General features: G+C 42.2%; 1 protein-coding gene across 5 annotated transcripts in view; it reads right to left on the bottom strand.

Moving 5' to 3' along the window:
* Positions 1–27798, bottom strand: part of PPP2R2B (protein phosphatase 2 regulatory subunit Bbeta) — a 257075-nt gene that overhangs the window by 116876 nt on the left and 112401 nt on the right. The gene's annotated exons all lie outside the window — the stretch shown is intronic.

Below are 27798 nucleotides of genomic sequence, written 5' to 3'. Positions count from 1 at the left end.
GATTTGGATGGGAAACGAGGAGAAGGACAGAAAGCAGTTATACATATATGGATATATATCCAGCTGGCTAGACAACCCCTCCTGTGCCCCTTCTGCCTCAGGCAGTTCTGTGGACTGCTCAAGTGGCCTCAGGAGCTGTCAGGTGGTCAAATTAACAGCACTTGGATTTTGGGAACTGGTTGTTCTTCTAAGGAATATGGCTGTCATTCTCAGAATGCATTACTGCTATTGGGGATGTAAATATTAGCACTGCTCTCCACCAGAGAAAGAAAGACAAAATGGCTCACGAACACAGAGAATCTTAAATGCCTGTGTGGTAATGGCATAAGACAACTGAGTTCCATGTCACATGGGGGGCTCATTCAGCAGATTTTTCCAAACGAAGAGTGGAATGGATGTGTGTACACACACAGAGAGAGAAATCAAGCTCACACACAGAGAGAATGTAGATAACTTACAAGCCCCCAAGCAATATCTTTGCAAGTCAGTACCCTAGCTTAGTCCCAGGGACTGCTGCCTCAGGCTGTGGATTGGCAAGCAAGTGAAGAGCTCAAATGCCTAGGAGCTGCTCTGTCCAATAAGCTATAGTTCTCCCACAAGGCAGAGCAGATAAATAAACATACTGGTGTTCCCTGAAGCTCTCCTTTTTCAACCCTGCTGGTCTTTTCCATGGACTCCAAAGCGAGGTAATGACCGCAAGCACTTTATATGGCACATATTTATACCTTGCTCTGAACCTTTTCAGATACAGATCCAATCTGAGATGGGGGAAGCCAAAATAAATTCTTCAAAATGTGCTGCATTTTAAGGACTAAAGGGCATTCATGGAAGGAAGTCTGAGGTGCAGGGTGTTGGTTCTGTCCTTAATAGAATCATCACAGTTCTATCAGCTTCTGATGTTTCACAGTTCCATCAACAAATATGCATGCATATACAGTGATTTCTAGCATACTTTTTGTATGAGTACTTAAAAGGTCATTCACAAAAGGAGTTGGGTGTTATTTTGTTTCCTCTTACCAAACTGGTGGAAGAGCTGTGGTGAACTTAAGGGCATCTCCATGGAATAAAACTCCTAAGTGTCACAAAAACTGAGAGTGAATGGGAATCAGCAGTGAGTACTGTTCTCAATGCACATGGCAAAAATCCAACAGGAGAGCCTTAGGCTGCTGCTGCTCACCCTATTTAAATCCCAAGGAGCATCTTTAACTCCCCTCTCCCAGAGCAAGACAAATGCAGAAATGCAAATGAGTCTTTTGCAGGAAGCTTTGCACATCCAAAGAGGCTGCCAAACAAACAGTTTTCCTGGGTAGTCCATCCAAGGCTCACTTAATTCTAACTGCGTCCCATACTGCTTATTCATTGCCACCATCAAAAGATGGGATTCTGAAGCTGCAGTCCTGCAACGTAATAGCTCTTTCTGAAAACCTGTAAGACATTTAAAGTTGTTTAATTCAACAATGGAATCTCGAAGGATACCTTCCCCAAAACTGCACTCTCAACCAGAGTACAAGCTACTCAGAATTCACAGAAATGCTGCCAAAAGCAGCCTTCCCTGAAATAATTATCCTGTCCAGGTATGTAACTTTTAGAATGGCTTGCTATATAGCTTGTAACCATTATCCTGCACTAGAACATGGGCGTAGTCGGGGGGCAGCTGCCCCCAATCAATAAAAATCAATAAAAATACATAGTTAACTGAGGTTTTGCCCCCCCCCAAAAAAACCCCTGGCTACTCCTATGCACTAGTAGCCAGAAACCTGGATCAGGTGTGCAGAGATTGGCTGCATTTCAGATGCAACACAAAGCATCTTTTGTTTCACCGCACTACAAATGAGCTATATGCAGCTCAGGGAGCTTCACCTTTTCTCCTTGTGCACAAACCAACTTAGTGTTATGTCCAAGTGAGCATTTGTAGTTTCCTTTCCCTGAACAAAAGTTGGGAAGCTCAGAAGAAAACAATGGCTTCAGATTGTGATTTCTTTGGAGAGAGAAACACTATATGCATGGGTTCAAATGGAACACCAAGCTGACAGCTCTGCAGTTTGCTTCCTGCTTTGACTAAGCGAGGCGCAAGGCAGCAGAGCTTGAGCTGTAGGCACCAGCTTACAGCTCATGCACAAGATGATTAAACCATTTATACTTTGTGACATTATATCTGAATGCGCTCTCTCTCTCTACACACAGAGAGATAGATAGATGATGATAGATGATAGATAGATAGATAGATGATAGATAGATAGATAGATAGATAGATAGATAGATAGATAGATAGATAGATAGATGATAGATATAGATAGATAGATAGATGATAGATAGATGATAGATAGATAGATAGATAGATAGATAGAAGAGAGAAAGAGTACCGTATTTCTAAACGTTATGGGATAAGATCGAGAATACTCCCCACAAGAGCAGCTATTTTCAGGGACATCTCTCTGTCACGTAAAATGCACACTTCATCCCTCACTCAGCAGTTCTCTTAGCACTACTGGCAAGAATCCCTTATTGAGACTACCATTAGCAGGGAGGGATACTTGCAAAATCTAACAGGAGAATGAGAGCAGTGACATGGTGCACGGAGCTGTAAATAACCTTCATCACATCCCAGACTAGTAGAATTTAACCCAAACTGCATGTTGCATGGATAGCCTTCCATGATGAAAGCTATTTAGAGAGCTATAAGTCTACACAATATCGTCATCAAGCTTGGTAGCTAAAACATTAGGTCCAGTTGTGAATGACTCTGGGGTTGTGGCGCTCATCTCACTTTATTGGCTGAGAGAGCCGGCGTACAGCTTCCGGGTCATGTGGCCAGCGTAACTAAGCCACTTCTGGAGAACCAGAGCAGCACACAGAAACGCTGTTTACCTTCCCACCAGAGCGGTACCTATTTATCTACTTGCACTTTGACGTGCTTTCGAACTGCTAGGTTGGCAGGAGCAGGGACCGTGCAACAAGAGCTCACCCTGTTGTGGGGATTCGAACCGCCGACCTTCTGATCGGCAAGCCCTAAGCTCTGTGGTTCAGACCACAGCGCCACCCGTGACTATAAAAATAATGATATTCAAATGTCAAATATTTTAACTTGCCAACCACCCGCTTCAACACCCACCCCTGGAGTTTCCACTCATTGGCTGTGGAAACCCACTCCAGGCTGTAATAAGGGGAAAATACACAATTCCAAAGTGAAAATTCTGAGCTGTCCTGTGGGTAAGTACTGTGAGAACTCGCCTGAGCTTCTCTCAGAAGGGGTAAAAGTGAAAATGCTAATTAACCTCAGCTGTTGGAATGATGCCCTGAAAGGAACGTGACTCAGAATAGGTCACAAATCATAAGATAATAATAAAGCCACAGTGCTCTAGGGACATTAAGCGATTACAGAGAGTTGTTATTTGGCTGATTTTCACACATCATTAGCATATGTATAATTTAACGAGTGAACATGCAGAGGATTGGCAAGACATAAGAGACCCCTTCTTAAAACGTGAATTGTAAATTGAGGTGGCCACACTTAAGAGATTTTAATCCTGTTTGAAAAAGTAACGAGATCAATTATATTAAAGACATAAGGAGAAAGAAGTAGGCCTTATTCTAGTCAATTTTTTCCAATATGGACCTGATGTAAAAAGACGAAATTCCCAGTTATTACTATAAGATATTTAACTGATCAAAATGAATCGGCAGGCTATGTATGTTTTAGGGCACACTTTTTCACGGTACTTTAAAGGTAAAGGTAAAGGTACCCCTGCCCGTACGGGCCAGTCTTGACAGACTCTGGGGTTGTGCGCCCATCTCACTCAAGAGGCCAGGGGCCAGCGCTGTCCGGAGACACTTCCGGGTCACGTGGCCAGCGTGACAAAGCTGCATCTGGCGAGCCAGAGCCGCACACAGAAACGCCGTTTACCTTCCCGCTGGTAAGCGGTCCCTATTTATCTACTTGCACCCGGAGGTGCTTTCGAACTGCTAGGTTGGCAGGCGCTGGGACCGAGCAGCGGGAGCGCACCCCGCCGCAGGGATTCGAACCGCCGACCTTTCGATCGGCAAGTCCTAGGCGCTGAGGCTTTAACCCACAGCGCCACCTGCGTCCCCTCACGGTACTTTAATAATGGACAAAAAGTCAGAGAAATACTCTGAATGAATTTTAGGAAACGTCAAGAGAATTTTACTTCTAATAGGATAAGATGGGAATTAGTTATCTAATGAAATGCCAACAATACTTGAGATGGTTCAAAGATTGATGGTGCAAGAGGCCATCTACAATTCTTTACCCCAGAAAATTATGGACGTAGTTAACCCCAGGAATCAAACCAAATCAAGTACAGTATCTCATAATCTGCATAAAGGTACTGTCTTCACTGTACACCAGTAATATCAGGGAGTGTGAGGCAAGTATCTATCAGCATAATTTCTCTAATGCCAACCTTGCCTGTCAATGCAACAGTGAAATGGAGGTCACATTTTAGTGTCACATTAGAGGTGGGTGATAAACTCTACCATTTGGCGGTAGGTCCCTGAATAAGGACAAAACCAGAAAACAGGAACCAAATCCCTGAAATTGCTGACAGATTTTCAGCAAGACCCTAATACATTAAGAGGGGGGTGGAGAGAAATTGCATATGGTTTCAGTTACTGTGGACTGCTTTGGCCTCTTGCTCTTTCTCTGAAATTCAAGGCACCCATTTCTCAACCATCTCCCCATTCTATTTTGGCTTTGCAAATATGGCCATGCCACCATCTGGTGTGGCTGATGCCAGCATAGCATTGCAGCAATGATCTCCCTGCTTACACTGACACAACATAGTTGTGGTTTGTATGACACCCAGTGCTCGTGCTAGACTATAATACGAGATGACCTTGACCCAAGGAAACTAATGCTGCAGAACAAACAGGAAGTCGAGGAAAGAGTTGTAAAACCAAGACCAAATGTATGTACATCAAATAAAAAACATATAGCAAGTAACCCCAATATCCCTAGCACTGACTCACCTATTTCAAATATCAGTGATGAATCTGTAATGTAACATACATAAGTTCTGATGTACAAATAAAAAATCCACAGAAATTAAATTAGTTTACCACTGGTTATAAAACCACAAATCTGGAAAGGGAGGGTGATGATATACACCAGCCTCATGCGAAGCACTTAGATTTACCAATACTGCTCAGTCAAAAGACTATATTTCAAAAGTTCCTGTGAATTATATTAGCAAAGGTGTTGGCCCAGGAAAAAAAGCTTTATTAAGTTAACTAAAAATGCCACAAAATAATGTGAAAGTTTTCAAGTTCCCCCAAACTCTTCATCAGGCTAGATCAGGGGTAGGCAACCTAAGGCCCGGGGGCCTTCTCAATCTGGTCTGTGGATGGTCCGGGAATCAGCATGTTTTTAGATGAGTAGAATGTGTGCTTATATTTAAGATGCTTCTCTGGGTTATTTGTGGGGCATAGGAATTCATTCATATTTTCCCCAAAATATAATCTGGCCCACCACATGGTCTGAGGGACGGTGGAATGGCCCGCGTCTGAAAAAGGTTGCTGCCCCCTGGGCTGGATGGTAAAAAAAGGAGATGGAAAACTGTTGTTCAAACCATTATAGTCTGCATGTGACAGAGTCTTAAGATGTGATGTGGGACAGAGTAGCCTACATACAAATTAAGCCCTTTCAGGTGCTTTGCAGGCTTCAGGTTGTACCCAGGCCTCATGGAGAAGGAGAAAATGCATAATGGCTGTGCTCTCATTTAGTACAACAACCAGTTATTGCTCTGTTCTGCCTTCCCCACTCCATTTCCAGACAATAGGGTTTCGATGCTGCTGCTGCATGTATCAAGTTTATTAAAATGAAACTACACCTGCATTAGAATACACACAGCAGAAAAGGGAGAAGGCCTTTGTTTTAAAATCAGCTGATTGGCATCATCAGTGAACCCTCTGGGATTGGCTGCACTAAAGACAAGACATGCCCATGGAAGTTGTCCCAGAGGGGATGGGTGAATTAAGGATCTGGCCTCCCAGTCAGTTCCAGTCCCCTACACCTCTCATGTCTCCCCCCTGCACACACATTTGTTTCCTCCCACAATCCTTGAAAATTGGACTGGCAGCCAGAAATCTGGGTTAAGCCACTAAAGCTTGAGTAGACCTATTATGCTAGTTTTGCCCAGTGCCTTAACTGTGCAATTAACAGTTAAGCTGTTTGCCCATTGTACTGTGACTCATGCGCTGGCATGAATATTGATGTCCACTCAAACAAGTTCAGCCTGTGAGCTTGAAGTGGGTGGGACTTACAGCAGGAATTATCCCGTCATTTAATCTGTTTTATCACATGAGGAGTCCAACCCAGTATCTAATATCACCACACCTTCAGCCCTGCCTATAACTCCTGCTTTCACCAGCCACTGTTCTAAAGGGGCCTTGCTTCCTCTGCCTTTGATCTGTTAATTGGCTTTCACCCTCTGATCCCTTCATGCCTCTTCAACATGCAAATTGGATCTTTCAGGCAGCCTAATTTGCCCAAACTTTTTACACTCTGCTGCCTCATCTCCTACAATCCCCTCTGGTCCCCCTCCTCAGCTCACCCCTCACCTCTTTTAATTTGTCACAGGAACTGGGAAAAAAGCCTCAGGGCACCACTGATTAGTTTGGCTTTGCTGCCTCTCTTTCTTTTCAGTAGGTGGGTCACCATCCTCTCCAGTGACTCTGGGAATTTTATTGCCCCTTTCACAGATGGGAGAGAAGCAATTTTGCCCAACAGGGGTGGGAGGTGTGGGGGAGAAAGCAAGCCTCTCATCTCCAAAGCTTTCAACCTCCCAGTTTGGAGGGGGGGGGGGGAAGGTTGCACAGAACCTCCAGTCTTTCTGCCCATGGATTTCCACAGCATGGGTGGAACATGCAGGACTAAATTAGTGAGAATAAGCATCCGTTCATGGATGGCAGTGGGAATGTCCCATATTGTTAAGCATGCTGCTCAAGCACCAAGGAGAGTGGCACCTAGTCCTGCAACTGGAAATCTACCATATGTTTTCTCAAGTGCAGAATCATTTGCTGGGCTGAGGAAGGATTTTAAATGCACCTCCACTGAAAAGATTATTGTGAAGCAGTAAATCAATACACCAGGAAGAAAGGGTTCCCACCAGCAGAGCTCCTCCATGCCGGGCTACTTTTCTGCTCACAGGAAATCTTTCCTTACATGCACACTTTAAAACTAAACGGAAATAATCCATTCTGCTACCTAATTCAGTATACCTCTGAATGCCAGCTATTGGGAATCACAAGTGGGGAGAGAGCTGTTGCACTCAGTGTCTGCTTGCAGGTTTTCCACAAGCATCTGGCTGGCCATTGTGGGAACGGGATGCTGGACTAGATGACTTGCTGGCCTGATCCAGAAGGCTCTTATGTTCTTCATTTGCTCACTCCACTTGCTGCATATATAGATTAGGCCCTGCTCAGTTATCAGGATCAATCACTGATTCTTAAAAAGGGAACAGGACTGTACAGTAACCAATTGCCCTGGCATTGGATTGGCCCCTTCTACTTTTTAAGTATAAAGAACCCTGACTTAACCTATTGCAGCAAGAGTTCTTTGGTAATACATATATCACATAAAAATAAAACTCCTTCTTTTGTTTGGGAATATTTGTGTTACAAAGCCAACTTTTAAGCTGCTATAATGGATGTGTTTTATGGTCAGAGCAAGTGACCTTTAAGTGCCTATATTAAAATGCCCGCAGGCCCTTAATATGAATACAGAGGACACAAAAGACAGACAGCAAAGGGAGTTATTTGATAGCCAAGATCACTCCTTTAAATTAAAAAAGCTACACACCACCAGAAGGGGGAAATCCAATCAGCAAAAGGTTTACACACCAATGGCATGAACTCCCATAAGGTGTCTTAACCAGGAAGGATAATTGTACCTAAAGGCTACATGAACATCAACAAAACATAAAATTTCAACTTGGCTAAGTTGCAACGCTCACGGTGCAGAAGCATCCAAGGTCAATAAAGTAATCTTGCCTCCGGCTACTAAGGCTGAACAAGCTAAATACTAGTTTACAGGCCTCTGGCCAGCAAGCGAGAGAGAAAGATGATGACTGGCTACTTCTCACTGTCCTGCTGATCCTGTTCACATATTCACAATTTTCAGTGCATATTTTCTCCATTTAAATCCTGGCGATGATAAGATGTGAATGGCAGATTAAAGAATGAAAAAGGTGTTTTCAGGGACAAACAAAATAAGAATTGGAGGTGGGTGGGAAGGCCACTCCAAAACACAGTGCTAGTAATACAGCCTCATCAATCTGCAAGGTTTGTATTTGTAACAATGTGCAACTCTGTAGTTTCTTTATATTTTAACAGATGTTGTGTTTATGGAACTACAAGATGATCTAGGTTTTATGAATAGTGCTTCCCCCCTCCCCAAGATGTTTCTTTATATGATTAACTGACTACAGGCCATTTGTTTTACAACAAAGATGGTCAATGATCCATACACACTGATTTATTCAGGCCCCATGTACCGTAATGGTTGATGTCTCCCTGGTACTGTTCATTAGCATCCAAAAGTGATTGGAGGGATGCAGATTATGAGAGCAGTTCCCCATTGCTCTACATGATAGTTCATTATGTAGGAAAGAACTGACTGGCAGGAAAACTAAACTCCTGAGAGAAAAGGGAAATATTAAATACTGAAGCAACTATTAAACCCAATTTCAACAGTAAATAGGTAGCATACTCCCATTTCCAGTTTATGTCCTTTATTGGTGTTGTAACCAGTTTATACAAGAATATTTCTAACTGTAAATTTAATTATGAAAGTGAATTTTACTTTTACATATATTGAAGGTGCATCAGTTAAGACTGCATATCATTTTTAGATCAGTTAAGGAAACTAAACATGGAATTTGGAATCAAGCAGATTTGGGCATAGACTACTGCTAGTAATAGAATTAAACTGGTTGTGAATGATACGCTACATAAGTGCCTCCTTGATTTTGTTATTTAAATAAGTGATATCATGTCTTCTAATATAGGAATTATACCACTTTGATGCAACTACCACTAGTATAAGGAACTGTTTATCACTTTTACTATTATCACTAATGAAGTCTGTCTAAATAGCTCATAATGCACCCTGAAATATCAAGTGTTATATTTGTGTAACACAATATTGTACTTGCTTTGTACAAGATGTAAAATTTCAAGGGTTGTTTTAAGCTAGTCTCACTTTAAGTTCTTCTAAAACTTAAAAGAGGACTAGTAACAAAAAATTGCAAAAAAACCCCCACTCACTTGGTTTCCCTTTTGAAGCTCCATACACCTTCCTGTGTGTTGCCTTGACCTGAAAACCTGCAGTTTGCATACCAAAATAACAACAAAATGTCCTTTTTGGTTTCACAGAAATAATTAAAATAAGGAACAGGTATATTGAATGAAATTTGCAGCTCAAGCAAAACAGCAGCGCACACAATAAGTTATGCACAAACCATTTCTGATCAGAATTTCAATAGCCTCAGGTGATGCAAATAGGCACTTCTGAACCTTTCCTGAAGCTATGGGACCAAAACATATGGCTGAGATTAGTTACCAAGAGGAAGCTTAATTCCAAAGCCAGCAAAGATTTGATCAACGAGTTTTGGAGTAGGTTTACATAAACATGAAGGAGAGTGACAAAAGATTTTATCTACGCTCTGCAGAAAAAGAAGAAGAAAAAAGGCCCAGGCACTTGGTGCTGAAGCAATGCTCCCCACACACACCCCAGAGACATTTTTCATCATTTTCCAAATCAAGAGCATCCTCCCTAAATTTAATATAGCAATTTCAGCTTTCAGAAGAACATTTTGATATGTGTTAATGAAAAAGAAAGTGAGCTGTGCTGTTCTGGGAGTGAATTCCGAACCATCATACTCACGGTATAAAGATAATTCAGATTTATACTGGAACGTAACAATGATACCAAGCCTCTATGTGTGCAGTGTAAGAAATATTGCTAAAAGTTCCACAAATGCTGTTTTGAATTTTCAACAAATGCTGCCTTGTGTTCATTGTGGAAATCAAATGCATACATTTGTTATTGGTGGCTTGGTAAATATGCTGTGACACTGGCTGTTGTAGTGTTTGGTATCTGTACAGTCAAAGTTTAGTCAAACAAAAAATGAAATCCTGGGCACTGAACTGAAATGGTTGGGGACAATGGCCCCTAACCTCCTCTGCCACCCCCAAATAAACCCAACAACACAGAGTTTAGAAATAAATATATAATATGAAAGTCTGCCCACCAAAAGCAAAAAGTAATAAGAAATACCTTACTATTAAACCAAACATTGAGGCTGATAAACAAATATACACCAAGTATACTCAGCAGTTAAAACTGAATTGGTAATGAAGTCAAAGCCTCACTTCTAGGATATTTATTCTTGAAAGATAATCACACACACTAACGGCAAAGGTAAAGGACTCCTGACAGTTAAGTCCAGTTGCAGACGACTCTGGGGTTGCGGCGCTCATCTCGCTTTACTGGCCGAGGGAGCCAATGTTTGTCCACAGACAGTTTTTCCAGGTCATGTGGCCAGCATGACTAAGCCGCTTCTGGTGCAACGGAACAGAGCAGTGCATGGCAACGCTGTTTACCTTCCCACCGGAGCGGTACCTATTTATCTACATGCACTTTGACATGCTTTCAAACTGCTAGGTTGACAGGAGCTGGGACGGAGCAACGGGAGCTCACCCCATCGCAGGGATTCAAACCGCTGACCTTCTGATCAGCAAGCCCAAAAGGCTCAGTGGCTTAGACCACAGCACCGCCCGCGTCCCTAACAAATCTGCCCCAACACTAGCATCTAAACCATGTTAATTACTTTTACAAATCCACAGTCCTGAATTTCCTTACTTTTTGTCCTAATTAAACTGATGCGGGGAGAGTACTGCAATCTCTATGCAAGGGCTTGGTTTTGGTGGTTTGTTTTTTAAAACAAACTTTACTCAGGAGATGAGGGAACTTCTTGGATTTTTTTGTTTTGCCAGGGGGCAGAATTAATTGATCTGGAGTGCCAAAGCATCCCAGGGGACAATGAACTATTTCTGTCCAGAGCTGTGGCCTAATTCCCATAGCAAATATATCTGCTATATGTCCATTGGGATCTCCCAGTGGACACTGTGAAATGTGAAGGAGAAAATCTAGTTTTTGGAGTCAGAAAGCCACAACATGTCACACATTTATAGATGCACTTTCCCTCCACTCTTGAACGCATCTGCCATGGCAATGTATAAAGGTATGAATTCTTCTCAACATTTCTGCGTATTGAACTAGGATGTCTCTGAGCCAGTATAAGCCAAATAATAAGCTAAGGTCCTATGGTACCCATGTGTTCCGCAGACACAGAGGCAAAGGTTCCCAGAGTGTCAGCCTAGGACCAGAGAGACCAGTGTTCTAATCTCCCCGCTCATTGAGTGATCTGCGTTTAATCATTTGTCTCCCAGCCTAACAAGTTTGTTGTAAAGAAATACAATGTGCAGGGGAACACCATGTCTGTTAACCACGAACTCCTCAGAGGAAGGCCAGGTTAGCAATGAAATAAACACGAAGTAGTTCAAATTCTAACATTATACTCCTTTTATCAATTTGCTACTAAATGAGATAGGAACCAAGAAGAGTCTATAAAAGTAATTTGGTAAATAATGAATACATTCCTGGAAGAATGCAGAGGGAATCATCTATGAAAATTTATAGAATATATTAGCACTTATGAATTATTCAGAAGCCTTTACTGCATATGCCTTCACACAGATCAGCACTAAACTCACTTCTTAAAGACAGTCCCTGCCCGACCTGCAGCTCATGACTCCTATCTAGACCATTTCCGCTGCTGTGATAAGCAGTTCTGTGCTTAAGGAAGTGGGGTGCAAGCCCTAAAAATAGCCCTTACTACAGAAAACTCTGGGCACCATGCTGAGTCCACTGAGTGAACATAGGGTTGCTAAGATGTCCCTTTGGATCCAGTGGAGTAATGACAGCCCTACTCCTTTCTTTCCACCCATGCCCCTTTCTGCTTCAAGCTTCTGTCTCAGTAAAGTCCATTTTACTGCAAGTTTGGGTCCAAATGCCAGCCAAAGGGACAGACCGTCCTTGAGCCTTGACACATCCCCTTGGCTATGTTTCGCAACATGCTTGGCTGTGTTCCAGTAGCTGCATGCAGAGAGCTTTACTGGATGCGATGTCACCCAGCAAAACGCCAACTGCTACTCAGACCCCTCTGAAAGAGGGCAACCCCCCAAACAAAGAAGAATTAACAGGGAGAGACTGTAGATGGCAAGATTGCTTTATTACATGCAGCAATGTTTTCTGATGGAGCACAAAAAAAGCAAAAGAAGGTTAGCCGTACCTTGTTCCCTAAGAAAAAAGCTTCAAAAGCTGAGCAACAGCATCACTGGGACAAGTCAAAATGTGACAGAAGCGTGGCAAGATTTCAAGTTCTCCAGACCTCTTCAGAATTTAACATCTCAGAAATGGGAAGCGACCACTGCTGCTTTATTGCAGAGTCCCTACTTATCCATTGCTTCATTATCCCAGAATCACAGTAGGGCTTCACCTGTAGGAACAGCACAGCTGCAACACCATAAACTATACACTATCTACAGAATATTTTGGCATCAAAAGGTTCTGATCCTCTGTTGCTTGACTTAGTTGCATTGTAAGGTATTCTAAGGCAGCTCCAAGCCATTAATAATACTGAATAGGATACAAAAACTATGTGACCGTTGTATACTTGATACAAAGGCCGATCAGGTTGTATCTTTGAACATAAGTAATTCTTTCTGCTCACCTTTTTCATCAGGGCTGGAAAAAGTGAGTCGAGTCCCACCATCAATCACAAAATGCACATACTGATCAGAGTTATACAAGATAGAGCTGATAATTTGAAGGAAGTGAAGATGCCTAAAATAGAATTGGCTAATTACCCCGTTAAGACATCTGAGGGTAGGCGGTATCCAGCATCTTGACTGTCTAAATCATAATTTGCAATTAAGACTAATCACTGTAAATATTCTGTATAAAGACTGGGAGCCATGATACAATGTAGAGACAGGCTGCAATTTTTTCTAGTAATCACTGGCACATCAGAAAAAAACAGGCCCTTCTGGACCAAGAGATCAAAGGCAATCTCTATACTGACATAACCCTGAAATTTCTCCCAATCACCTGTGCAACTTCTATCCATGGAGTTGAACAGATAATGTGAATATATATCAACCTTCCTCCAACCTACAGCTGTCTAGATGTTTTGGACTACAACTTCCATCAATCCTGACTACTGGGCATGGCAGCTGGATGTGGTGGGACATGCAGTCTTAGGATCTACCAGTCTGTAGAAGGCTGTTACATGCCGTGCTTAGCACATATATTTTTCATAACTGTAGAGCAGGACAGATCAGGAACTCCAATCAAACAAAGAAGGTGCTTATGCTGCAGGAGTAGCATGGGAAGAGTAATGGAACAGTGGTGCTCGTGCCATTGCAAGCTGTGCATGAAGTAGGCTTCAGTCACAGATTCACAGGAAGCCACCCCTACCTGCTTTCTATCCCCTATGTTCAGGACTCAGGAGAATCTCATAAAAAGACCACACACTTGTATTCATGGAAAAAATCCATAGGTATCCCATATGTAAACTTAACCCTCTTGGCAAAGCCTAGAAGGTAACTATGTCATCAAGGCAGCAATCCAATACACATTTAAAGGTAATGGCAAAGGTATCCCTGACCATTAGGTCCAGCCGCGGACGACTCTGGGGTTTGCTTGCTCATCTCACTCTATAGGCGGAGGGAGCCGGCGTTTGTCCGCAGACAGCTTCTGGGTCATGTGGCCAGCATGATTAAGCTGCTTCTGGTGAACCAGAGCAGTGCACGGAAACGCTGTTTACCTTCCCACCTATTTATCTACTTGCACTTTGACGTGCTTTTGAACTGCTAGGTGGGCACGAGCTGGGACCAAACAACGGGGGCTCACCCCATCGCGGGGATTCGAACCGCCAACCTTCTGATCACCAAGCCCTAGGATCAGTGATTTAGACCACAGCGCCACTCACTTACCAGGGATTAAATTCCACTGCAGTCAAGAAGGCTTACTTCTGAGTACACATACTGTGCTGCAAGTCTTTTGGGGTGTTAACCTATGGGCTTTCAGGCATAGCTTTTCCAGCATCTTATAGGCCTTCACTATTCACCAGCCCATAAAACCAACTGAATGACATTTACCTGCCTCAAGAGCATTTGGTGGCTCAGCTGAGTAGTACTAGAACTGCTTCATCAGCACGAATGCTACCTATTAATGTATCTGTGACAGATGAAAGGAAACTTGATTATATTAATTGCTTATGGCGTAGAATGAAACTGCTGGGCCTGAAAAAGCATGCCTATAAACAATGACAATTCTTCCAGTTCAAGCTGTAGGTCAGCTTTTACCTGCACTAAGGAGATTAACTTTATTGCTAGTGAAGAATTTAATTACAGGAAGTGATTAGCCAAGTGCTCCTGATCAATGCAAGCATAGAACAAACTGTGTTCAGTTTGCAGTTGTGGCAATTTGTTTTAACACAAAAAGGCCAATGCCTAAAGGAAAAAATGGTTTTGGTATTGGAAGACATTTGATACAAGCACAACACAAGTCTAGGCAGGGCAATTATTCTCCACATACCAGTGACCACCCACTCATTCAAGCATTGTTCCATAGCAAAGGGGGCAGGGGCAGACAGTTTCTTAGAGCTTGAAAGGTTGTTTCCCTTTAGAGTAGGAGAGGAAATAAAAATGTTTGCAATGCTTTCTAAAATAGTTTCAGAAATTGTTGTTAGAAAAACAGACATTTTTAACACAAATACAAACACTCCAATGTCATTTCATCTATTAAAGTCACCAATTTGCTTCTTAGCTTAATGCAAAGTGCTAGGCTTAATTGTTATTGCCAAGATCTCCCAAGGACTGGTTTTGCCCATATGAGCCAAGCTACCAACACAACTACTGAAGCTCTGTTTATAGTTCTGCCACTGTGTGAAGTTTGGCAGAGGAAGGGCATGCTTGGATTTCCTCAACAGTAGTGTCTACCCCATACTATATCATCACCTGTTTTGTCTACCTTACCTCTTGCCTTTTGGCAAGCAGCTAAAACACGAATCTTTGAGAGAGCAACTGGTCTCATTTAACTCCAGTTGCCCAAGCTACAGCTTGTTTCCATTTTAATTCCTGTGGTAGTTTTGTGGTCTTTATGGTTGCTAAAAACCTTGCTGGTCAAATGCCTACACTTTCAAGAACTTTATCCAGCTACTCCATTAGTGACAAGAGGTCCATTTCTTTCCTTGGGACACTAGTCAGAGCAGAAATGTATTTGCTCCAGTCAGCAACCAAGTTAATGAATTGAGTCCTGCTTGTAGCATCTGCCTTCGTACACAGCAGTCTCAGGTAATGTGGATGTCTCGTTTGTAATTCAATGCAACTAACTCATCATCATTCATTCATGTAATCACATCTTCCATTTAAAATCGTTCATCACCATTCAAAATAAAAAGCCTGTCAAAGTATGCATGGAGCTTTAACTTAACCTATTTTCAAGCATATGCAGGCATAATTTGGGGGGAGGGCCATAGCTCAGTGGTAGAGCATCTGCTTTGCATGCAAAAAGTCTCAGGTTCAATTGCCAGTATCTCCAATCAGCTGCAGTCAGTGTATAACATAAAACCAGATAGAGCAAAGAGTCTGCCTTGTTATAAGGCAACTTTCTACATTCCCGTAATTTTAATATAGCTTATTTAAGACTGAAAATCTAAGCATGTCCACCAGAAATAAAGCTCCATTGAGTTTAATGGGATCTACTTGTGAGGAAGCAAGTGTAGGAGTGGACTTCACTTCTTCATTCTTTTTTAGACTGGCAACTTGCTCCTGAACAATTTGCAGAACCCAATGAGATTATTCAAGTGTAAGCAGTTCAAGGATGAAACTCGGAGAGAGATAAGCCACCTTGCTATCCAAGTGGAAATATGAGGTATGGAAATGCAAATGTTGGAAGATTGTGCTTATGAGTAATGTGAGATAAGTCTTTCATTATTTGCAGGTGTCATTTCATCCGGAAATGGCAGCCAACACAGAGACCAAATTAAACTGCTCTTAAGTTGTAGACTGAGCATATTTAAATGTCATTTGTAATTAGGAGGCTTTAGGAAGCATTGGAAGAACATTATTAACCCATACTTTCCCATTCAGCTTTCCACCACTTTCCTCATCACAAAAAGTCTGATTGTAGGTGGGGGGTGGGTTTGTAGCACAAGGACACTAAATCAACTTTAATTGTGCAACCTGAATTTGCTGGTATGTGATTGAATAAAATAACAACAGTCTGGGAATGCCTTACTATATTGTCCGCACAGGCTAACAGAGCTGCAAGAGTTTTACACAGGAGTCTTCTTGATCCCTACCTGTAACTGCATTGTTTTATACGTCATGTCCCATGATCATATTATAAAGTATTTGTGTTCTATCTTCTAAATCAAGCACTGCTAGGAGTGGTTTCTTTCTGATTTCCAAAGTATTTCTGATCAATAAAAAAATGTGATGTGGCATGAGCAAATTTTTATTCTAAAAGTGTGGCCCAGAGAACCACTGATCTAACTGCTATAGACAAATGTTAATTTTGAAAGATCCAGTTTAAATTAGTGCAGTGTTTTCCTCAGAACACTGGTCAAAGTGATGTGATAATTGTGGGGAGAGAGAGAGAGAGGGAGAGAGAGAGAGAAGCAACAAGCAAGAGATTCTGGCGAGAGAAACCTTATACTTCTGGAATACAAGGGATAAAGTGCCACTAGGTGACTGTAATTCAGTGTTTAGCTTTTTGAAGCACTTTGAACCAAGTTGAACCACATTTGAAGTTCATGAAGGATATTAATAACCGTTTAGACGAACATTTGCAGGCCTCCTAGGTCTAGTTTTATTACCATACAAATGTGAAAAACCACAGTGCAGGAAAAGTAGCTGCTGTATCTTCTCTGTTTTAAAAAAACACAAACAGAGAGAGAAAAGAACTGAGTACTTGGAACATAAAGAGAGCCTTGTGGGTCAGACCAGAGGCCAAACCTGTGCAGCATTCTGTTTCCCAAAGTGGCCATCCAGATGTCTACGAGAAGCCCACAAGCAGAGTATGTAGGAGCGCGATCACAAACAACACTGAGATAAATAGCAACATGTGTGAAAAGAAGACTAGAGGCTACAGGAGATATGTCGCTGCCACCAATTTAACATGAAGTTTGTATCTCCTCCTCTACTACCCTATCCCAGTAAATGTGGTAAAAGAGAAATGTGATGTGATCCAGTGAATCCCTTGCAGGATGAACAGTGAAACCCTAAGCTGGTTTACCTGGAAGTTAGCTGCATTATATTCAAGGGGGCAGCAGCTACCACAGTCTAGGTGTGATCTGAAGGCACATGAGGCCAGTTGTTGAAGCTAAGTAGGTTTGGTCAATGCCTGGATGAGTGACCACCTGGGAACTGCATGTACACTACCATAGATTGCATGACGGAAGAAAAATGGGATAAAGATGGGAAGGGAATTCATTATTTATTAAATTTCTATACCACATTTCTTCTGAAGATCACAGGGTGGATTACAATACAAAAACACAAAAATACACACAGAGTAACAAACAATAACCTACCCCACAGTTTAAAAGGCCATATATTGTCTAATTAGCCAAAGGCCTGCCAGAAGAGGAATGTTCTTGCCTAGCACCTAAAGATGTCCAACGAAGTCGACAGGTAAATCTCCCTGCAAAGAGCACACCTTCACAAGTGGGGAAGGGCTGCAGGGTAACCATCTGTTTCCAGGTTCAGCTCAAAGTGCTGGTTTAGAACTATAAAACCTGATGTAGTTAGGAACCCAATACTACTTCTCCATATAACCCTACCCGGACACTATACTTGTCATCAGAGGCCCATCTCTATGTGCCTCCTCTGCGTGAGGTGCAGAGAGTGGCAATACAAGGATGTAATAGGCTAATGTAACAGGGTCTTCCTCCTTTCAGATCAGAGTTTTGGGCATAAGAATTATTTCCACCATGTGCATAAACTCAGTTTAGACTAAGACATCCTTAGCGTTACTATTCATTACGTGTAACTGGAGAGTATACAAAGAGGGTAACAAGATAGCACATTGAACTATTTAGACCAGGGGTAGGAAATCTGTGGTCCTCTGCTCCCATCATCTAGACTACCGCTCCCATCATCCCTGACCATGCTGGGTAGGACTGATGGAAGTTAGGAGATCAACAGCAACTGGAGAGCCACAAGTTCTCCATCCCAAATTTAGACCATTGCCCTCAGCAGCTGTTCTGCTGGCTGGCTGAGACTGACTTTCCCAGTAATCACACTGCAAACAGTTCACAAAACAGGGTTACTGGAGGATCTTGGTAATGAAAAAAATGTTATCAAATTGCTTCCCATTTTCTTTATGCTTCAGGGACAAACATAACTTTACAGGGCTAATGTCTGTATTTATTTTTCAACCCTGCTTTTAAATTTAAAGTAGCAGTGAGAAACCGTATTCTTTAGCAGATGGCTATTGGGAGAGGAGCATCTTACCATTTTTCCACCCAAAAAATTGCCCTCCAAGCCATTTTTGTACCTTTAAGGGGGGTGGAGGATAGTCTCTCTCTCTCTCTCTCTCTCTCTCTCTCTCTCTCTCTCTCTCCTTCCCCAAGTCTACTCCATGGATCCTTCAGTTCATGACTAAAAACTCCAGGGCATTTTCACACACATCTGTCACAAGGTAGCATCTAGAATGCCTTTTATTCTTTTAAGTAGGGTTTGGAAACAAACAATATAACGCAATGGACATGAAATAACGTGGATGAGGAGAGAAATGACCTATCTACGCAAGGTCTTATGATAAGCTGAGCTGTGCCTATTAATTAACCCAGAGAGGATTAAGGGAAAACTGGAGAATTGCTGCAAGTTAAATCAATAAACAGGAAATAATAGGTCTGACTCCAAAGGCACAGTCATTAATGGAGAGAACTGGATCCTAGCATGTGCAAAAGCCTGGGTACAAAGCTAATCAAAAGGTGTCAACCACAAATGTGAACAAATGCCCTTGCACTAAAACCAGGAGAGACAGAGCAAATGAACCAAAAACTGCAGAAGTTTTTTGAACAACCAGGCTCAATACCTGTACGATAACACGAGAATCCTTGCCATTACTTCCGGCTATCAAGTGGTTGAAATACACAACATGAAGCTATATGAGGAGTTAATTATGAATTCTCTTTAACAAAATTCCATGGCAATTCTAGGAATGAGGATAGGTATTTCAAACAGATACAGTAGTGACGCGGATACCACTCCATGGGAATTTAAACTCCCAAGGCTGGGCTAGATGCTGAAAACAAAATAGTAATGCTAGATTTAGATCTCTGGTCAGGTTGAGTAATAATCTCTCTGCCTTATGGATACTGTGAAAGGATTTAAGTATGCTGTTGCACCATGTGAAGAAGTTTAAAATAGAAGGTGCAGAAGGCGAATGTCTAGACAGGAGCAAGCTCATGCACAAGCAAATGTTGCTATGACAATTTTTGCCACTCGCCTGTTGCCCCAAATTTCTGATTAAGCTTGGAGATGTAGTAAAATTATTATCTTCATTTTGTAGATGGGACCTATAAATGAACAGCTACTCACACAGCTATGTGTCTGCTGCGGTAAGTTATCAGCTGATAAACAGTTATAGCTGTATTTACACACACAATACATCTAGAAGGTGCATTAAATAAATAGGAGTGGAAACCCCAGATTAAGCCTATGGATTCACACTCAACAGGGGGATCAAACAGCTGCACTGGGAGACTACTTCTTGAATGCAAGCGTAAGATTTTCTGCTTATTTGAACTCTACAATGGAGGAGCAAAGCATTCTAGAGATCAATAAATGCCTTAATGCAGCATGGGTGTGGGCTGTGCTCGGTGTACATAGATACTGCCTTCCACATGAACTGCTGTCTGCCATCAGTTCAACACAGCAGCACAACAGGGTATTCTGCTTCATCTCTGGCAGTTTCTGAGATGAGAAAACTTAGTGCTTAGTATTAAAATGTGAAGAGAGAAAGAGAGGAGATGCCTGAAATTAAGCTGTCTTGCAACTGAAATTGGTTTCCTTCAACTGAAAAAAAAGTAATAAAAGACCTTTTATGTTTCAAATGAAATGAGCCAACATTTGTTTCTGCATGGGTCCCATATATATGGGGAAAAACCAGCTGTGCACACTGTTAATGGTGGTATTCATGCTTCAATGCAAGTTCTCGTGCACTATATTTTGCATACTTAAAAGGAGCAGCACGAATAGGGGCTGCTTTTGTTTATCAAGGGCCACTCCACATGCTATTCATTTCATAACACAGGCAGAATTTCTGTACAAGAAAAAGCATGCGTGAGATTACTCCAGAAACATGTACAGAAACTGTGGACAATATGAACAAACTCTGGGAACTGAGGATTGGCTAAAGGAACAAGAATCAGAAAACTTGAAGAAAGGGAGGAAAGAAGAAATGGAAGAGAAGAAAGGAGAATCAGACAGTCTCAAGGAAAAGAGCTGATGCAGTGAAATTATAAAGTGGTTAGGAAGATGCAACAGCAAAAATGTTTCCCTTTCCTTTTAATTTCAAGGTTAGTTGAGGAAAACAACTGCTCTTACCAAGGATAATTTCAGAAATGACAGGCATCTTTGGATTGTCAGTAGTTTGCGAGAGGAATGCTGGAGCAAACAAGAAATAAAGTTTGCTCATATAAAATGGGTTTGTTGGCTTCATGCAACAAATCACTTCTTTCAAAAAGAGGCATTTTATGGTTAGGAAGTTGACATGGAAAAGTGAACAAATTACTGATGGGAAGAGATATGAACACCCTGCAAGCAGATCAGGATAAATGCAGGATGAATGTTCATTGCCATGTAACTACCTCACAATCCGAATGAATGCTCAGTAAAGACCAGACATAGTGTAACCACCAGATAAGCTTATTGCAAGCAAATCAGAATAATGTTGACTAAATGGGTCATCTGGAAAAGCCCAGTCCTTTTGGCAGTTTCAGTTGAGTGTGTGCAAATGAATCCAGTCTCCTGCTTTTTACAGCTGAAAGTTGTCTTCCCTTTGACATAGGCCATCAGTCTTACTCCCACTCTTCCTTAAAAATAAAAACAACGGTGTCTGCTTTCTCTTGTTTAATATTAAAATCAGAAGATTTTTCTCCACCATCTCTTGGAATTGCCAACTTTTATCTGGCATTTTAATTTGTTTTCCTTGTGCTCAGTGTATTCTCAGATTCTCAAATACATGTCAATTTTCTGGCAATTTTATGATGTAGTTCTCTCTATAAACCGGGTGTGATCACACTTTCTCTTGTCTGGCCACATGATTTTAGCTGCCGTCTGTTGGTCTGCAGTTATCTGTCTCTCTCAGCAAACATAATTCTCTGCACAGTTCATCAACACCCTTCTACTTTTCTCAGCACCACTGAGATCTGCAAATTAGCCAATCTCAAGACTTTGAGTTAACTAGGGCTTTGGATTACTTTTCCCCACACACCTTCCATTTCAAAGGCAAAAACATTTTCCCCATTACATTATGACCATCTATGTTTGGCCCTTAATCTCTGACAGATTAGCCTTCTGTAATCTAGGCAAGCCTGAGCAGCAATATTGTAGAATGGAGTAAACGTATGTTGCGCCAAGTTGTCATATGTCATCAGGTGAGTGACAGGTTGGCATAGCGTGCCCAAAATGGTCTTGAAATCCAAATCCAGAGGCCTTGTGAACCACCAGCATAAAAGACAATTCAAATTCTGAAATCCCTAGTAGTATTTCTCTCTAACCTAAGATTAAGATAGCTTGGAAGGTATAGCCATGATTCTTTGAAAATGGAGGAAAGACACACACAAAACAACAACAACAACAACAACAACAACAACAACAACAACAAATGTCTGTCTCTTTTGCAGCTATGACTCACAGCTGCAAAATACAGCAGCATCTGAAAGCCATTTCTTTCTTTGTAATATGGAATAGAGGCATGACTGTATCCTTGTAAGAAACTGGTAAAACCTACAGTGAAACTAAGGATTCCTCTAAAGGCAGCCACATAGACTGATTCACATTTGTCTCATTTAGACTCTGAATTGGAGAAACCAGGCCTTTTAGCAATAATGTGTGCCACTGCAGAAGGTTGGATATTGTGCAGCAGCCCCTTCAAACTCAATAAGGGTAGGCTGTATTGAATTAAAATGTGAATATGAATAGTACAATCAGTACCTCAAGTCTTCTATTTATATAGATAAGTCTGTTTATCTCATTTCACAATGTTCTCACAGTAATAGTTCCAATATGGTGAGATTTTTATAACTACAGTTATCGCCAGCATTTTTTTGGGGGGGGGGGAGGAGAGAGAGACTTGGGCTTGGGAACTTAAAAGAGGGACAGCTGTAACTTTCTGCATTCAACACGCTAGACGCTAGGGTTACTTACCGGTATTTTTTGTAAACTGGCTCACCCAGCAGAATAGTCGGTCCTCAATACAAGACAACTGAGTTTTTAAAGGACTGGTGCTTATTACACCATACCAATATTGGATACTTTATCAAAGGCAGTCCACCTTACTTCCTCAACTATGAGATATTTATGTCTGCAAAAGGGTTTTGCTTTTTTTTTTTTTTGTAAAATTGGGGCATTATATCTTCACATTTTAAAGTTGTTGATCCACTAATGCCAGTACCTTCAGTTTGTAATTGATGTTAATGTTTATTGCATATTATATTGGGCATGTTTTACTATAGTATTATTGCAATGCTGACTGTTGTGAACTGCTTAGGTATTTTATAACTAAAAAAGCAGGATTTTTAATTATTTTTTAAGATTTAAAAAGTGGATCATTCATTTTCAAAAATGTACAAAACCAAGAAGAACTCATCAGGTTATTTTAAAAAATCTTGTAACTATAATCAGTATTTGACTCACATGTAGTCCCATCAGTGTTAGAAACTGAGATATGAACTCTAGGAGCTAAATGACACCTTAAACATAGGTTATGGGTGCAACAAAGGAATGTCTAGGCACACTTTTTTACAAGAAGAATGCAAAGCTGAAAATGAATGAACTGCAGCTAAAATGATATGTTCATTTTTCACATGGTCTAGCCCTTCCCCTTCCCACCCCCCTAATATTCTTAAGGCGGTCTCTTCTCCAGTCTTAAGAGAGTGGCTGGAAATGGGGAGGCAGAAAAGGGTCCTCCTTTCCTTCCACCCTGCAGTTTTAATCTGAAATCTTAGGTGCAGTACTGTGCCCAGAGCTCAGAAACAGCTTGCGCTAATGAAATTCCCTGTCGCAAAACGTGCCTAGAACAATGGGAATTTCGAACACTTAGTCCCATATAATACAATCATACCGAAATAAAACAAGCATTTATTAGAGAACTTTGGGTCGTCTCAATGGCCTTGTTTTGTAAGCTGTCACATTCTTAGGGAACATGCTATCCCATAATGAATTCTGTAAGCCACCCTCCGTTCAAGGATTTGCGTGAAAATCTTTTAAATGCCTGGAAGCTTGAATAATTTGTTATGAGCGAGTATGGCGGGGTGCCCGTGACGGAGCCTCAAGAACATCTTATAGGGCTTTTATGAAAACCTATGAGATGGCAGTGAAGGCCGCTAAGAAGTCTTACTTCTCGGCCTCCATTGCATCCGCTAGCTCTCGCCCGGCGCAATTATTTAGTATAATTTGGTCTTTAACGTCCCTTGAAGGACAGCCAAATTTAAATAACAATCTGACACACAGCTGTGAGGCATTTGCGAGCTTTTTTGCGGAGAAGGTCCTGTTGCTCCGCCATGACCTCCCTGCCAATTTGGATACAATAAAGGAACTGGAGGCCCCTCGACTGTCCTCGGGTCCAGTTTGGACCACTTTGACCGGATATCTCCAGCCGATGTGGACAGACTCCTCCGAGCTGGAAAGCCCACCACCTGTCCTCTTGACCCGTGCCCGTCATGGCTGATCAGAGCGTGTCCAGACGAGGTGCGGGCCCCCCTGGGGGATATCATCAATTTGTCCCTTGGCACCAGGATATTCCCAGGGGAACTGAAGGAGGCAGTGGTGCGTCCGCTCTTAAGGAAAACATCATTAGATCCCTTAGATCTATCCAATTACCGCCCGGTCTCGAATCTTCCAGGTGATTGAGAGAGCGGTTGCTGAACAGCTTGGTAGGTTTCTGGATGAAACATCTGCTCTGGATCCATTCCAGTCCGGCTTCTGCGCTGGTCATGGGACCGAGACGGCTCTGGTCGCCCTAACAGATGATCTCCGTAGGCAGCTGGATCGAGGCGGGTCGGGGCTGCTGATTCTTCTAGATCTGTCAGCAGCCTTCGACATGGTCGATCACGAACTCCTGGACCACCGCCTTGCCGACGTGGGGATCCAGGGCACAGTCCTTCAATGGCTGCGCTCGTTTCTCTCTGGTCGGGGACAGAGGGTGGCGCTTGGGGGGGAATTGTCATCGCGCCACTCCTTGGTGTGTGGAGTGCCTCAGGGTGCGATTCTCTCCCCAATGCTTTTTAACATCTTTATGCGCCCCCTCGCCCAGCTTGTCCAGAGTTTTGGCCTGGGTTGCCATCAGTATGCTGATGACACCCAACTCTATCTGTTGATGGATGGCCATCCTGACTCGGCCCCAGACACACTGGCGAGATGTCTGGAAGCTGTGGCTGGATGGTTACGTGGGAGCCGGTTGAAGTTAAATCCTTCGAAGACAGAGGTCCTCTGGCTGGGGCAGGACGATATGGGATTGAGGGGGCAACTCCCATCTCTTGCGGGGGTGCAATTAGTGCCAGCACCGTCCGTTAAGAGTTTGGGTGTAATCTTCGATACCTCTCTCTCTATGGAGGCACAGATTACAGCTACAACAAAGGTGGCATTTTTTCATCTCCACCAAGCTAAGCAGTGGCCCCTTATCTCTTTCGCCCTGACCTAGCCACTGTGATCCATGCGACGGTCACCTCCAGACTGGATTATTGTAACTCGCTCTACGTGGGGCTGCCCTTGAGACTGACCCAGAAACTCCAGCCGGTGCAGAATGCCGCGGCGAGACTCCTTATGGGGTCTTCGCTGCGAGATCACATTCATCCGGTACTATACCAGCTGCACTGGCTCCCGGTGGAGTACAGGATCAGGTTTAAGGTGCTGGTTTTAACCTTTAAAGCCCTATACGGCCTAGGACCCTCGTACCTACGGGACCGCCTCTCCTGGTATGCCCCACAGAGAAACCTACGGTCTGCAAATAATAACATCCTCAAGGTCCCAGGCCTCTGAGGGGTTAGGCTGGCCTCAACTAGAGCCAGGGCCTTCTCGGCTGCGGCTCCAATCTGGTGGAACGCTCTGTCACAAGAGACTAGGGCCCTGCGGGACCTGACATCTTTCCGCAAGGCCTGCAAGACAGAGTTGTTCCACCTTTGGTCAGGGCGCAGCCTGACTCCCTCCTCTGGCAACCTGCACATAATTTTGCTTAATCGGTTGCCATTAATTTGATTTTAATTAATTTTTATAATGAAATATTTTTAGAATGTGTGATTATTTGATTGTTTGATTATTTGATTATTGTTAGCTGCCCTGAGCCCAGCTTCGGCTGGGGAGGGCGGGATATAAATAAAATTTATTATTATTATTATTCAAGTGGATAGCTCAAGTGGTTAGAGAATGGTGCTGACAACACCAAGGTTGCAACTTTGATCTCTATATGGGACAGCTGCATATTCCTGCATTGCAGGGGGTTGGACAAGATGATCCTCAGGGTCCCTTCCAACTCTACAATTCTATGACACTATGATTTCAATTGAAGAAAACTGGATAATAATAGGAACAGAACCAAATATAACCATTAGTGTATGAGTTTCCCTAAAATAATGTTTGCTACCATCATTTCCAGGTGTCAAGAAACCAGTATTTGCTTGTTTGTTTTAATCTGAATGTTATTGGATAAATAGGATGGAAAATACACACACACACACACACACACAACCCTGGAACAAACTAGAATTGGTGTGAGCCATCCATTCATAACAAAAACCTCACTGAAATCTGTGCAAACTCAGCAAATTGGGCAGAAGTGTTTGATGAAAAATATCTTCCAGTCACAAGAGAGTCAAAATAAGCCGAGGAACATTTATTTGGGGACTATGAAAGATTTTACCTATTTGGTGGCGGGGTCCCACCAAATTATTACAATAATAATAATGATTGGGGGCAGTTCTATTTCCCTTTCCCAAATTTCTCCATTCATTAGATTCCAAGGGAAGCCTCATTCTGCCTGAAGCCTTCAAGGCTTTTATCAAATAGATTCCTGCCCTGTGCTCTAGACAGGCCAAGAATTACAATGATCTCAGTTACTGAGCTGTCCATAGTGCTGGAACACAAGCTTCCAATATTTAGCTTAAATGGATGACGTCAATCTAGGTTTTGCATTTTTTTAAATCACAAAGGAGGTTGAGAGCAAGGGCTGTTTTTAAAGGAATAGAGTATAACATGCACATGTGCACACACATGTAATAAAATCCTAAAATATTTAATAAATATTAGTGGAATATGTATTTATAAACGTCTAGCTCCGGCATAGGCAAACTCAGCCCTCCAGATGTTTTAGGACTACAACTCCCATCATCCCTAGCTAACAGGACCATTGGTCAGGGATGATGGGGCAGTCCCAAAACATCTGGAGGGCCAAGTTTGGGGTTGCCTGATTTAGCTTCAAGGCAACCCATTAAAGGGCTAATTTATTTCATCAGAAATACTGCATAAGTGATTGGGTTCAGGAACATGCATGTAACAAATTATATGGATGGACCATAGCAGCAAACTGGGGTATGGTTTGAAAACACATTAGGCCACAATCTTGCTGAAGCTAAGCAACTCTGGATTTGCTTAGTGCCTGGGGATCACATGTACACCCCTTTGGATTCCACGAGGGAAGAAAGGTTGGATATCAATATAAGGATATCAATATAATAGTTATGTGTGGCATACCAAAAACCTTCTAAACCTTTTATAGGACAAAAGGGTCAAGGAAGTCAGGCTCATGGATGTACATGTTTTAGTGGGTATGTGCCCCATTACATGCACTGAATTTCCACATTACCAATTGCCTGAGAACTAGCACAGGATTGTCATATAAAGGGATAGTTAAGCTATGCAGTGGTTTTAGTTCAATATGCTGTACCAAGTGTTTACTTTCAAAATAGAAAGCCTCTAAGTGGCACTGTTTGCATTTGCAAGAAGCCGATATTGTGTGTGCATGTGAACTACTACACCTTCTTCACACATGCAAGCCAACCATTTATTTTGGCTCACAGTGAAGTTTCTTCATGAGATTGCATACATGGGGGAGATCATATGGAGATAATAAGTGGCTGATCTGCATATAGAAGAAGCCCTAGATTTCACCACAGGCCACTTCTGAGGTGGAACAAAAGGGCTTTCTTGATAAACCAATTCTAAAACAAATTTCCAAAGGGCAAAAACCCAGTGAGTGTCCTCCCTTCATAAAAGACTGCTATAAAGTACAGCTGACTTAATTGAAACACTTATTTCCCATGTGCAGCTTTATGCCAAGTGGGAGCAATTTATCCAGCAAGGCCACTCTTTGGGCTTGTAATTAGGCAATGCAAGCCCTGCAGAAGAAATGGCAACTAGCTGGTTCTGACATATATGAGGTCAACTGTCACTCTTATGAACCAATTTCAAGTAGTATCTGGCCAT

Source organism: Podarcis gaigeae (genome assembly GCF_964106915.1).
Source record: "Podarcis gaigeae genome assembly, chromosome: 2".
Lineage (NCBI taxonomy): Eukaryota > Metazoa > Chordata > Lepidosauria > Squamata > Lacertidae > Podarcis > Podarcis gaigeae.
Note: the sequence above shows the minus strand (reverse complement) of the source record. Positions and strands in the feature narration are given on the sequence as shown.